Genomic DNA, 12,333 nt, shown 5'->3' with positions numbered 1-12,333 from the left:
TTAATACCCTGTTAGGGTACCCCTTATCTTTGAAAGATTTCCTTAAGTCGGCTGCTTTGATTTTGAAATCTTCCACCGTGGAACAGTTCCTGCGAAGACGCAGGTACTGTCCAGTCGGTATGCCAGCCTTTGAAGGGTAGGGATGATGGCTCTGCCAGTTTAAAAAACTGTTTGTGGCAGTCTTTTTACGAAATAAAGTGGTAGATACATGGTCATCCTGTAGGGACAATGTAATGTCTAGGAAATTTAACTGTCTACCCCCAATTTCGCTAGTGAAGTGTAGATTTAAATCATTATCATTAAGCAGTTGTACAAACTTATTGAAGTCTTCTGTGGACCCCAACCACACTACCAGCACATCGTCGATATAGCGTTTCCAGCAGAATATCTGGGTCATATATTGAGTCAAACGTATATCGGTTGACAGACGATGCTCCTATGTGCCCAGATATAAATTAGCATAAGATGGGGCACAGGATGTGCCCATTGCTGTGCCCACAATTTGATGGTAGATCGCCCCATTAAACAAAAAAATGTTTTTAGTGAGTACAAAATTCAAAATGTGGGCACAGTATACGCTGTGAGCCTGACACACACGCTGGCAGACAACTAACTGCTATTCAATCTATTACAGTCAAAATTGTTTTGTTTTTTAAATGTACACTACTGTTACACCAGATATGAGTTGCACTGGTGTGACACTGTGCCCTGGCAGGCCCTGAAATGCACACTCGTGAAGGAAACTGACTGCTATTATATTACAGTCCAAAAAGTTTAGTTTTTTTTAAATGCAAGCTTTTGGGACACCAGTGAGTGAGTGGTGGCACTGGGCAGGCCCTGAAACGCACACTAGTGAAGGAAACTGACTGCTATTATATTACAGTCCAAAAAGTTTAGTTTTTTTTTAAATGCAAGCTATTGTGACACCAGTGAGTGAGTGGTGGCACTGGGCAGGCCCTGAAATGCACACTAGTGAAGGAAACTAACTGCTATTATACTACAGTCAAAAAAGTTTAGTATTTTTTAAATGCAAGCTATTGGGACACCAGTGAGTGAGTGGTGGCACTGGGCAGGCCCTGAAACGCACACTAGTGAAGGAAACTGACTTCTATTATATTACAGTCAAAAAAGGTTTGTTTTTGTTAAATGCATGCTATTGGGACACCAGTGAGTGAGTGGTGGCACTGGGCAGGCCCTGAAATGCACACTAGTGAAGGAAACTGACTGCTATTATATTACAGTCCAAAAGTTTAGTTTTTTTTTTAAATGCAAGCTATTGTGACACCAGTGAGTGAGTGGTGGCACTGGGCAGGCCCTGAAATGCACACTAGTGAAGGAAACTAACTGCTATTATACTACAGTCAAAAAAGTTTAGTTTTTTTTAAATGCAAGCTATTGTGACACCAGATATGAGTGGTGGCACTGGGCAAGTCGGCACAGTATACACTGTGAGCCTGACACACACGCTGGCAGACAACTAACTGCTATTCAATCTATTACAGTCAAATTTTTTTTTTTTTAAATGTACACTACTGTTACACCAGATATGAGTTGCACTGGTGTGAAACTGTGCCCTGGCAGGCCCTGAAACGCACACTCGTGAAGGAAACTGACTGCTATTATATTACAGTCCAAAAAGTTTAGTTTTTTTTTAAATGCAAGCTATTGTGACACCAGTGAGTGAGTGGTGGCACTGGGCACGCCCTGAAATGCACACTAGTGAAGTAAACTAACTGCTATTATACTACAGTCAAAAAAGTTTAGTATTTTTTAAATGCAAGCTATTGGGACACCAGTGAGTGAGTGGTTGCACTGGGCAGGCCCTGAAACGCACACTAGTGAAGGAAACTGACTGCTATTATATTACAGTCAAAAAAGGTTTGTTTTTGTTAAATGCAAGCTATTGGGACACCAGTGAGTGAGTGGTGGCACTGGGCAAGTGGGCACAGTATACGCTGTGAGCCTGACACACACGCTGGCAGACAACTAACTGCTATTCAATCTATTACAGTCAAATTATTTTTTTTTAAATGTACACTACTGTTACACCAGATATGAGTTGCACTGGTGTGACACTGTGCCCTGGCAGGCCCTGAAATGCACACTCGTGAAGGAAACGGACTGCTATTATATTACAGTCCAAAAAGTTTATTTTTTTTTAAATGCAAGCTATTGGGACACCAGATATGAGTGAGTGGTGGCACTGGGCAGGCCCTGATACGCACACTCGTGAAGGAAACTGACTGCTATTATATTACAGTCCAAAAAGTTTTTTTTTGGTTAAATGCAAGCTATTGTGACACCAGATATGAGTGGTGGCACTGGGCAAGTGGGCACAGTATACGCTACGAGCCTGACACACACACTGGTAGACAACTAACTGCTATTCAATCTATTACAGTCAAATTTTTTTATTTTTTTAAAAAATGTACACTACTGTTACACCAGATATGAGTTGCACTGATGTTACATTGTGCCCTGGCAGGCCCTGAAACGCACACTCGTGAAGGAAACTGACTGCTATTATACTACAGTCCAAAACGTTTTGTTTTTTTAAATGCAAGCTATTGTGACACCAGTGAGTGAGTGGTGGCACTGGGCAGGCCCTGAAATGCACACTAGTGAAGGAAACTGACTGCTATTATATTACAGTCCAAAAAGTTTAGTTTTTTTTAAATGCAAGCTATTGGGACACCAGTGAGTGAGTGGTGGCACTGGGCAGGCCCTTAAACACACACTAGTGAAGGAAACTGACTGCTATTATATTACAGTCAAAAAAGGTTTGTTTTTGTTAAATGCAAGCTATTGGGACACCAGTGAGTGAATGGTGGCACTGGGCAAGTGGGCACAGTATACGCTGTGAGCCTGACACACACGCTGGCAGACAACTAACTGCTATTCAATCTATTACAGTCAAAATTGTATTTTTTTTTTAAATGTACACTACTGTTACACCAGATATGAGTTGCACTGGTGTGACACTGTGCCCTGGCAGGCCCTGAAACGCACACTAGTGAAGGAAACCGACTACTATTATATTACAGTCCAAAAAGTTTAGTTTTTTTTAAATGCAAGCTATTGGGACACCAGTGAGTGAGTGGTGGCACTGGGCAAGTGGGCACAGTATATGCTGTGAGCCTGACACACAGGCTGGCTGGCAGGCAGGCAACTGCAATTACATTACACAGAACAAAAAAAATCAGACTGATGTTGTAGCCCTAAAAAGGGCTTTTTGGGGGTGCTGTCCTTACAGCAGAGATCAGATGAGTCCTTCAGGACTGTAGTGGACACTGAATACACTAGCCTAGCTTTCAATTTCCCTATCAAATCAGCAGCAGCTACACTGTCCCTACTCTCACTTAGAATGCAGCTTCACAATGAATGTAAAATGGATGCTGTCCAGGAGGTGGGAGGGTCTGGGAGGGAGGGTCTGCTGCTGAATGGCTGGAATGTGTCTGCTGACTGTGAGGTACAGGCCAGGGTCAAAGTTTACTCAATGATGACGAATAGGGGGCGGACCGAACAGCGCATGTGTTCGCCATCCGTGGCGAAGGCAAACAAGCGATGTTCGCCAGGAACTATTCGCCAGCGAACAGTTCGGGACATCACTAGTTAGAACAGATAATATTAGAGCAGAACAGTATGTCATAAGAGCAGAAGTAAGACCCAGTACTCTAGTCATCATTGGGTTGTAGCTCTTAGCATGGAGGCTGGAGGAGACAGAGTTCACTAACTCGGCCACAGAGTACAAAGTCAGACAGTATAGTCCGCGCAGTCCATAGAAAGCATGAGTAGCTTGGTGGTAATTGTGAACATGCGATAGGAAGTTCTAATTTGCACAAGTCAGAGTGGCGAAAACAAATGTAGTATGAGGTGGAAGGTAGGTTCTATTCTCGAGCAGGAGTATCCCGTAGTTTATGTTTACTGGCGCCTGATGCTGGGATGTCTGTACGCCATTTCTTGGATGGTTGCTGCCATATTAGACAATGTGACAGTTGCTGCGATGTGTGCGGTTGCTGCAGAGAGTACCAGTCCACTATTTGTACATCGGGTAAATCCAAGGGTCCCCCTCCCGCCAGGCTCTGGAGAGAGGAAGGGGTTAAAATCTTACCTTTTTCCAGTGCCGGGTGGGGAGCTTTCCTCCTCCTCTCCTTCTTCCTCACGACATCATCGGCTGAATGCGCATGCGCGGCAGGAGCCGCACGCGCATTCAGCTGGTCTCATAGGAAAGCATTTACAATGCTTTCCTATGGACGTTGGCGTCTTCTCACTGTGATTTTCACAGTGAGAAGCACGCAAGCGCCTCTAGCGGCTGTCAATGAGACAGCCACTAGAGGCTCTGGAGGCTGGATTAACCCTCAGTATAAACATAGCAGTTTCTTTGAAACTGCTATGTTTAGAAAAAAAAAGGGTTAACCCTAGCTGGACCAGGCACCCAGACTACTTCATTAAGCTGAAGTGGTCTGGCTGCCTATAGTGGTCCTTTAACTATTTTATCTATCTATCTATCTATCTATCTATCTATCTGTCCGTCTGTCTGTCTGTCTGTCTATCTATCCATCCTATATGCAAACAAAATGCAAATCCTCCATACCTGATTCTGAAGGCATTTTTGTGTATGAAACCGTTATATTAATCCACATACTGTTCTTTTCGCTGGCTATCAGTAAAATTGTATGTTACAATATCCATTTCTTTCTATCTTCTTAGAAAATAACAATGAGATACCAAAAAAACAAAAACAAAAAAAAAAAAAACAATCATATATAAAACGATAAAAACTAAAAACTCAAGCAGAGCTGATAAAAGATGCAGGCTTTATAGATTAAATCGTAATGTTCTTTATGTGAGTGATTGCTGCCTTTGGACCCATACAGCTATTGCTACGCTTTCCTTTAACCAGGGTGTTTTGAGATAAAACTTTGATCCTTTTTCTGATTGTTTGCAACATATCATGTTATCAGATAGCTTCTGAGGAGGACAGGGGCCGCTGAGCATATGCAGCCATTCAGTGCAGCTGTGACCTCTTCTGTCACTAGACAGACAGCAGGCATGGGTTTTCAGACCTATACAATTCTCTGAATACAGCCCTGTGGATCTTTTGTTAGTATGTATAGGAAGCTTATATTTTACCTTTACAGCTTTATATGTTGCTTTGTGGGAACCCCAGGTAACCTTGAAGTCAACAACTCAAATTCCAGTCTTCTATCATCAAGTTTGAACAGCCATTCCGTGGTCTTCAAAACACAGTTTCCACTTCTGAATTAATTAATCCAACTGTGATAACATCACCTTTTTCTGTCTTGTGATTGATTTCCTATTTGTAAGAGCAACAGAATTCATATCTGTTAAATTCATTTGACTAATTTTGAGATTAATGTGCTGGTTTAAGTCGTAGATTTGTGTTATAATTAGGTGTGCGCAGAATATTTTACCGAATGCAGAGATGATTTGGCTTTCTTTGGATAGTAAAACATTTTACAGGAATTTGCGCGTTTTATGGACTCCACCAAAAGGTTATATTTGAACCTAACAAAAAATATGTTAAAGTATTAAACAGCTGACAAATTTCTAAATAAATGAAACACGCTGTTTTATTTTTCGAAAAGCATTGGGAGAAGAATGTTTCTTTTATCTCTTATTCCGTTTTCCTCTGGGTTTAAATAAGTAAAAGTATCATGTGTTTCATATAAAAGGTTTTTCAGATAAAACTACATTTGTAGAAATTCTCAACTTGCACAAACGGGTTTGCTCATTTTATTTTCTAGACACAAAACATTTACAGACTTTAAGATAAGAGATTATTGGGGGAAAAATACAGTAAAAATAAAATGAATACAGTTAATAATGGTGATCCCTAGCAAGTTCAAAATAGGTTTTACACCACACATACTCAACTAATTTATACCAACAAATAAAAGCAGAAGAACATATTGCTTTATGATATCTATTTCAAATTCTCATTTAAACCTCGTCCTTCATTAAAACACAAGTTTTATGTTTGTTTGACATTACAGAGCACTGAAAATTATTAAGAACAAAAAGTGTTTGCTTCAGTGATGGATTTCTCCCTGCAGATAAATTAATTTCTTTGCTAGGAGTCTACTCTCATTTTATATCTCCTCAAACAGATTGCAAATACTGGACTTCCTCTTTCTTTCTATATTTATAGCAAAATATCTTCTAGCAGCTAGAAAGTAGGGGCACCTCAATGCACACTGAGTACATTAAAAATATTACTGTCATGCTGCATCAGCAGCTTGCGATATCCTGTAAGGAATAGAATCACTGTTATTACTGCTTTTAGTGTATCTGTTTTTTCCTGACATATGGTGGCAGTACAATAGGGATGTAAACACAATGTCAGAACACTACTTCTGACTACAGGGCGCCACAATCACTAAGATATATAGTAATATAATTCAGGAGAATCCCATAAATGAGTAACAGTAGGTGGAAATACAAAAGTCCACTTTATTGAGAACAATAGTACACAATAGTGCAACATGCACAATGTATACAGAATAATAAAATAGTTAAAAATAAATACACAGCCAAATTGGCCAAGAACCCCTAAGGATAGCAGCTATAAACATACAGGAAACTTGAATCATAGTAAGGCGCCAAGTGCTAAAGTGCAGGGATGCAGAATACTAGTAATACTGCTCCATGAGCTGGAAACAGCACTAGGTACACCAATACTACAAAATAAAGTGCATGCAGAAAAAAGACTGCTATACCAAAAGTACAGGGATCTGGTAGATGCTCAACGCGTTTCGGCGGTTTCGACTTCCTCAGGAGATTGCTGAATTCTTGCTGGTCCTCTTCTTCTTTTAAATCTGCCGGTCTGGCCTCCATTCAATGATCGCGCATGCGCAGATCGTACCGTACGCACCGTCATACGTAATGACGTGCAGCTGGTCAATGTGCACATGCGTCAACCAAGCTGGAATGCAAATAAACTTTATGCATAATGTACACAGCCGCATAGCGAGCAAACCCCACTGGGTGCGTTCGATATTAATGCGGTCTGTATTCACAGACCTACCTAATATACAGTCTATATTATAATACATATCCAGCATCCTCAATCAAAATGCAAATTAGACCAGAAGAAATAGAATTGGCCAATAGGGCCAAGAGATAATTTAATTTATATAAAGCAGCAACGCTATATTTATATATATATATGCATAAAACAATACATATGCATGCATATACTGTAAAAAGGAAAAAAGGAAAAAAGGAAAACATTTGGAAAATAAGGAAAATAGCATTAAAGTCCATTTGCATCACTAAACTTTTTAATGTAATAGGTTACATACATATATTTCTAAGGTTAACAGAGAAATAAAACTATCCTCTAAATATCATGTAAATAGAAAATAGATACTAACTAACTGACACTGAGATCTGTCTGTGTGTCAGTGAGGTTTAACAGAAGTCTGAAGGGTATAAAATGATCAAATCTCAAATGTATTCAGATGACATAATAAGTCATAATATATACTAAAATAACGGAATGAACAACTTATGAGCAATAAATGAAAACCAGTTATGGATTACAGAGACCGATTAATTCATTATAAAAATATAATAAAAAATATATAATAAAAATGAATAAATGAAAAAAATGTATTAAAATATGTTTAAAAAGGAGAAAGAAAATAAATAAGTATAAATGGATAAAAGATAACAAGATATAAGATAATAATATGACCCATTAAATGACAACCTCTATGTACTAAAAAGAATGGTGTTATGAGGTCCAAAGAATTTTGTTTAACGTCTCATTCTTCATTTCACTGACAGGAACAAAAAAGAGAAAAACAAAACACGACTGATTAGTATATAGAAAGAGGAACACAAACAGACCAAGTTATTCCATAAAAACAAGTATATCAAGATCTGTGTTAAGACCCGAGGGAACCGATGATTTCATTTTGTATATCCATTCGGTCTGCCTCATTGCTAACATTTTTTCAGTGTTTCCCCCTCTCCAATGTGGTGTAATCAAGTCAATCCCAATGCATATTAAATCTTTCCAATTAAAAGCATCGCAGGTAGTACAGTGTTTTGGAGATTGGAGAGGGGGAAACACTGAAAAAATGTTAGCAATGAGGGAGACCGAATGGATATACAAAATGAACTCCGTATAGTTCAGAAACTTCCCCGGGTGACTGTTCTTTTTCTTTTCAGAATCCTCTAGCGATGCTTCTGTTACTCAGGTTGGATCTCCTCATGATAAGTTGAGAAAATGTTGGTTGAAGAAGTTAATGTTTTCTGTTCTTATGTAACGGTAGATAAACCAAGGGTAAAGCTCTTCAAGTCCAACAATAAATGCTGGATTTTATATTCAGAGATGGAAATAGAAGAGGAAATTTACTGGGGAAAAAAAACCGGTAGTTGTTGTACAAGTGGCTCATTTGTCTAAAAATCTACCATACCTATGGTGAAGTTCTGGTCTGAAGGACCCTATGTATATGAAGGGCTCATCAGGCTGCAGGTTTTCAGGCTAAAGCAGCATTAGCCGGGGCTTCAGTGGAGAAAGCTCAGAATCTTTGGCTTAGCACTTGGGAAGCGTGTGCCTCTCCGGAAGATATGGGCACTGTGGTTTAAGGCCTGGACAGCAGACACAGCTTCAAAATCTGGAGAAAAAAAAAATTGAACTGCCTTTGGAGAAGAAAATGTTGTTTGGTTCTCCTTTAAAAGGGTTAATCCGATAGATGTCGGAAACCAAGAAGGCCCTGCCTCAAGACAGTAAATATGCCTGGAAACCCAAGTATAGTAATTTCCAGTTCAAAAACCATAGGGGTTTTCAAGAAAAAAACATTTTTTTTCGTCAACTGAGATAAAATCCGAGATTTTACACAAAATAAGACCCTTAGTCTTACAGAAGCGAACTTTTCTGACTCCATCACAGAGGGCGGAAGGTTGCTAGGTTTTGTTCGCAGATGTAGGGAGACCACTACAAATCCGTAGATTCTGACTCTGGTGCGAAAAGGATACTGGATATAAATTTTAGATGTTCAAGGCAAGTCTCCTTGTCTCCTCCTACCGGTCGAAGTTAAAGAACCAGATGTTCTCCCGGTTGTTCCTAGTCCCAAAACCGGACATGTCTTTTCGTCCAGTCTTGGATCTAAAAAAACCTGAACAAACTCGTTCCTTATCAACATGTCAGAATGGTGACTATAGCGTCTGTCACTCGTTTCCTTCAAAAAGGAGATTTCATGGCAACTTTAGATCTAAAAGATGCCTACCTACATATTCCTATGGATGTGAAATCAAGAATATACCTGAGGTTTGCTATATGGAAAGTGAAAAGGGTCCATCAATTCCAATTCAGAGACCTTCCATTCGGGTTAGCTTTAGCACCCAGGAATTTTTCATAGGTCCTCACTCCTGTCTCAGTTTTGTTAAGGATGCAAGGAATCACAGTAAATAAAGCACTATAGAATCAGGTATGTCCTATACGCTAGGAATCCTGGAAGAACATGCTTGGATTATCAACCTAGAAAATTCACACCTTACCCCTACGAGGTCTATCCTGTTTCAAGGGTCTTGATCAAGTCAGAGACGGTCGGTTCATCTCACAAGAGGAAAGTGAATGACGATAAAGATTTTAAGGATATACCTTCTTCGGATGTCAGTATGTTCGGTAAGAAAGCCATGCAGGTTTTCGGTCATCTGACCTCTACAATCCCAGCAGCAGATTGGGCCAGAGCAGTTTCAAGGCGCTTACAGTGGGAAATGTTTGTCCAATGGTCAAAGAAGGAAGAAGACTTGAATGCTTTATTGAGTATATCAGATCATACAGAAGTAAAGTTCTCTTTTTGGCTAGTGGGAAAATGCATTTCAGAAGGCCTGTCTTTTCGTCACGAATCTTGGATCGTGATTTCTACAGACACTTCAAATACTGGTTGGGGTGCTCACCTCCTGTATCGCTTAAAAAAAAGGTGTTTGGTCGAAATAGGAAACGAAGGTATCCTCAAAGTTCTAAGAGTTGTTGGCAGTTCTCTATGATCTTCAGCAGTTCAAGGATTTCATTGTAAGAAAAGCGGTAAAGATACAGTTGGACAATCAGACTACGGTCTCCTACCTGAACGCAAAAGGCTGCGCAAAAGTAAAAAAATTATATTTCCTTTGCTCAAGGATTATGTCCTGGGCTCAAAGTCATCTAGACTACATTTCTGCCATTCACATTCGAGGTGTAGACAATGTGGTAGCGGACAATTTAAGCAGATCAAAATGGTCCCAGAACAAGTGGTCTCTTAATCCAAAGATTTTCGCTCGTCTGGTGAAGATATTCAGTCTGCCAGTCTTAGACCTTATGGCAAGAAGATCAAATGCATAAGTAGGATCATTTGCCTCCCTCTTCTAGGTAGACAAGCCGCTGGTAATGGATGGTCTTTAGATCTGGTGGGAATTTCACCTTGCTTACAATTTTCCCCGGTGAGCCTTGTCCCAAGGATTCTGCAAAAGGTGACATCAGATCAAGCTTGTATGCTGGCCATAATACCGTACTGGATTCTCTCGGTGACACCAGATCTTCTGGAAGACAAGAGAATTCCAGTAGAAGTATTAAACATGTTCGGGTTTATGGCTTGGCAGCTGCAAGGCTAATTCTGCATAATAGGGGCATCAAAGAAGAGAGGTTTCAGTTACTGTTACATTCTACCAAAACCTCTGCCTCTTCTATCTACTTGAGGTTTTGGCCGAGTTTTCTTCACTGATGCATATTTCATTGTCGCATAGGATCCTCTCCTTCTACTGTTGCTATCCTTCAATTTTGCAAGATGTTCTTGCTCAAGGTTTTAGTCTGTCTGCCCTCAAAGTCCAAGTTTCCGCTCTCAGTCATTTTGGTGTAAAATTGGGCTTCTGTTCCTCTCATTAGGAGATTTTTTTTTTTAGAACTGTTAGACTCATAAAACCTCCTAAGAATTTCCGTTTTCCCTCTTGGGATTTGTCTATAGTTTTGAAATCTCTGTGTGCTCGACCTTTCGAACCTTTGGAAGCAGCTTATTTGAAGAATCTATCCTGGAAAACAGTGTTTTTGATGCCCATTTCTTCGGCTAAGAGGATAGGGGAACTCCAGGCCCTTTCTTCCTCTCCTGACTTTACAAAATTTCTTCCGGATAAGGTGATTATGTACCCTAAGCCTTCCTTTTCTTCCGAAAGTCATCTCCTCCAAGGTTATCAACCAACCTATTTTCTTCCTTCCTTTTATGGTCCATCTTTGCCGAATTGGTAATTTGATTGGAGCCAACTAGATGTGGGTAGGTCTATAAAATCTACTTGGACTGCTCATCTTTGTATAGGATGACTGTTCTTCAATTCGTGAATTTCTTTGGTAAATTTCTAGGCCTAGTGGCCTCCAAGGCCATTTTAGCTAGATGGCTGGTGGATACTTTTTAATTGGCTTATTCTTCTTCGAATCTACCTCTGCCTGCCTCCTTGAAAACTCGTTCTACTAGAGCTATGGCTGCCTCTTGGGCCGAAAATGCGTGTGCCTCTCCGGAAGATATATGCAAGGCAGCTACCTGGTCTTCTTTCAACACTTTTGTCGAGCATTACTAGCCAGACGTATTCTCTGCCTCTTATGCTTTTTTTTGGGCACAAGGTGTTACAATCTGTTATTGCCTATATTCCCGCCCTTAGTGTGGGATCTCGATATATCCCTATTGTACTGCCACCATATGTCAGGAAAAACTGCAATTTTACTTACCGTAAATTCCTTTTTCCTTAATATGGTGGCAGTACATCACTCCCTCCCTTTATGTATATATATATATATATATATTGAATGTTTTATGGATTCACTGAGGTGTTCTTGGTATGTACTGAGGTCCCTGGGCTGGTTGGGTCTCTTATACCTGGTAAGGGGAGGGACTTATTTTATGTTAATTATTTATTTCAGATGCTTGTCCCGAGGGAAGAGTACATCCCTATTGTACTGCCACCATATTAAGGAAAAATGAATTTACGGTAAGTAAAATTGCAGTTTTCATGTTTACATATATACATGTTTATATTCTGGTGGCATTTTTAGGAAGCTGCATTCCTAGAAATACTACCAGTTGTCTTTCAAATGCCGATACAAAGATACTCAAATGACTACTACTACTTTTTTGCAACTAGTTCATGTGACATAACTGGCAATGCGGCTTTTATGTTAATGTTTCAGACGTTGCCTTAAAAAATTATATCAAAGGGATATCAAAAATTTAATTTTAAAATCATGCAAATCTGTTTAATTTTTAATTTAATAAAGTTAAAAATTGTTTTTGTTATCTCTGGACACCAATCTAAGCAAAAATGCATTTTTGTTTCTGG

This window comes from Pelobates fuscus, chromosome 1, assembly GCF_036172605.1.
Source record: "Pelobates fuscus isolate aPelFus1 chromosome 1, aPelFus1.pri, whole genome shotgun sequence".
NCBI classification, from domain to species: Eukaryota; Metazoa; Chordata; class Amphibia; order Anura; family Pelobatidae; genus Pelobates; species Pelobates fuscus.
Note: the sequence above shows the minus strand (reverse complement) of the source record.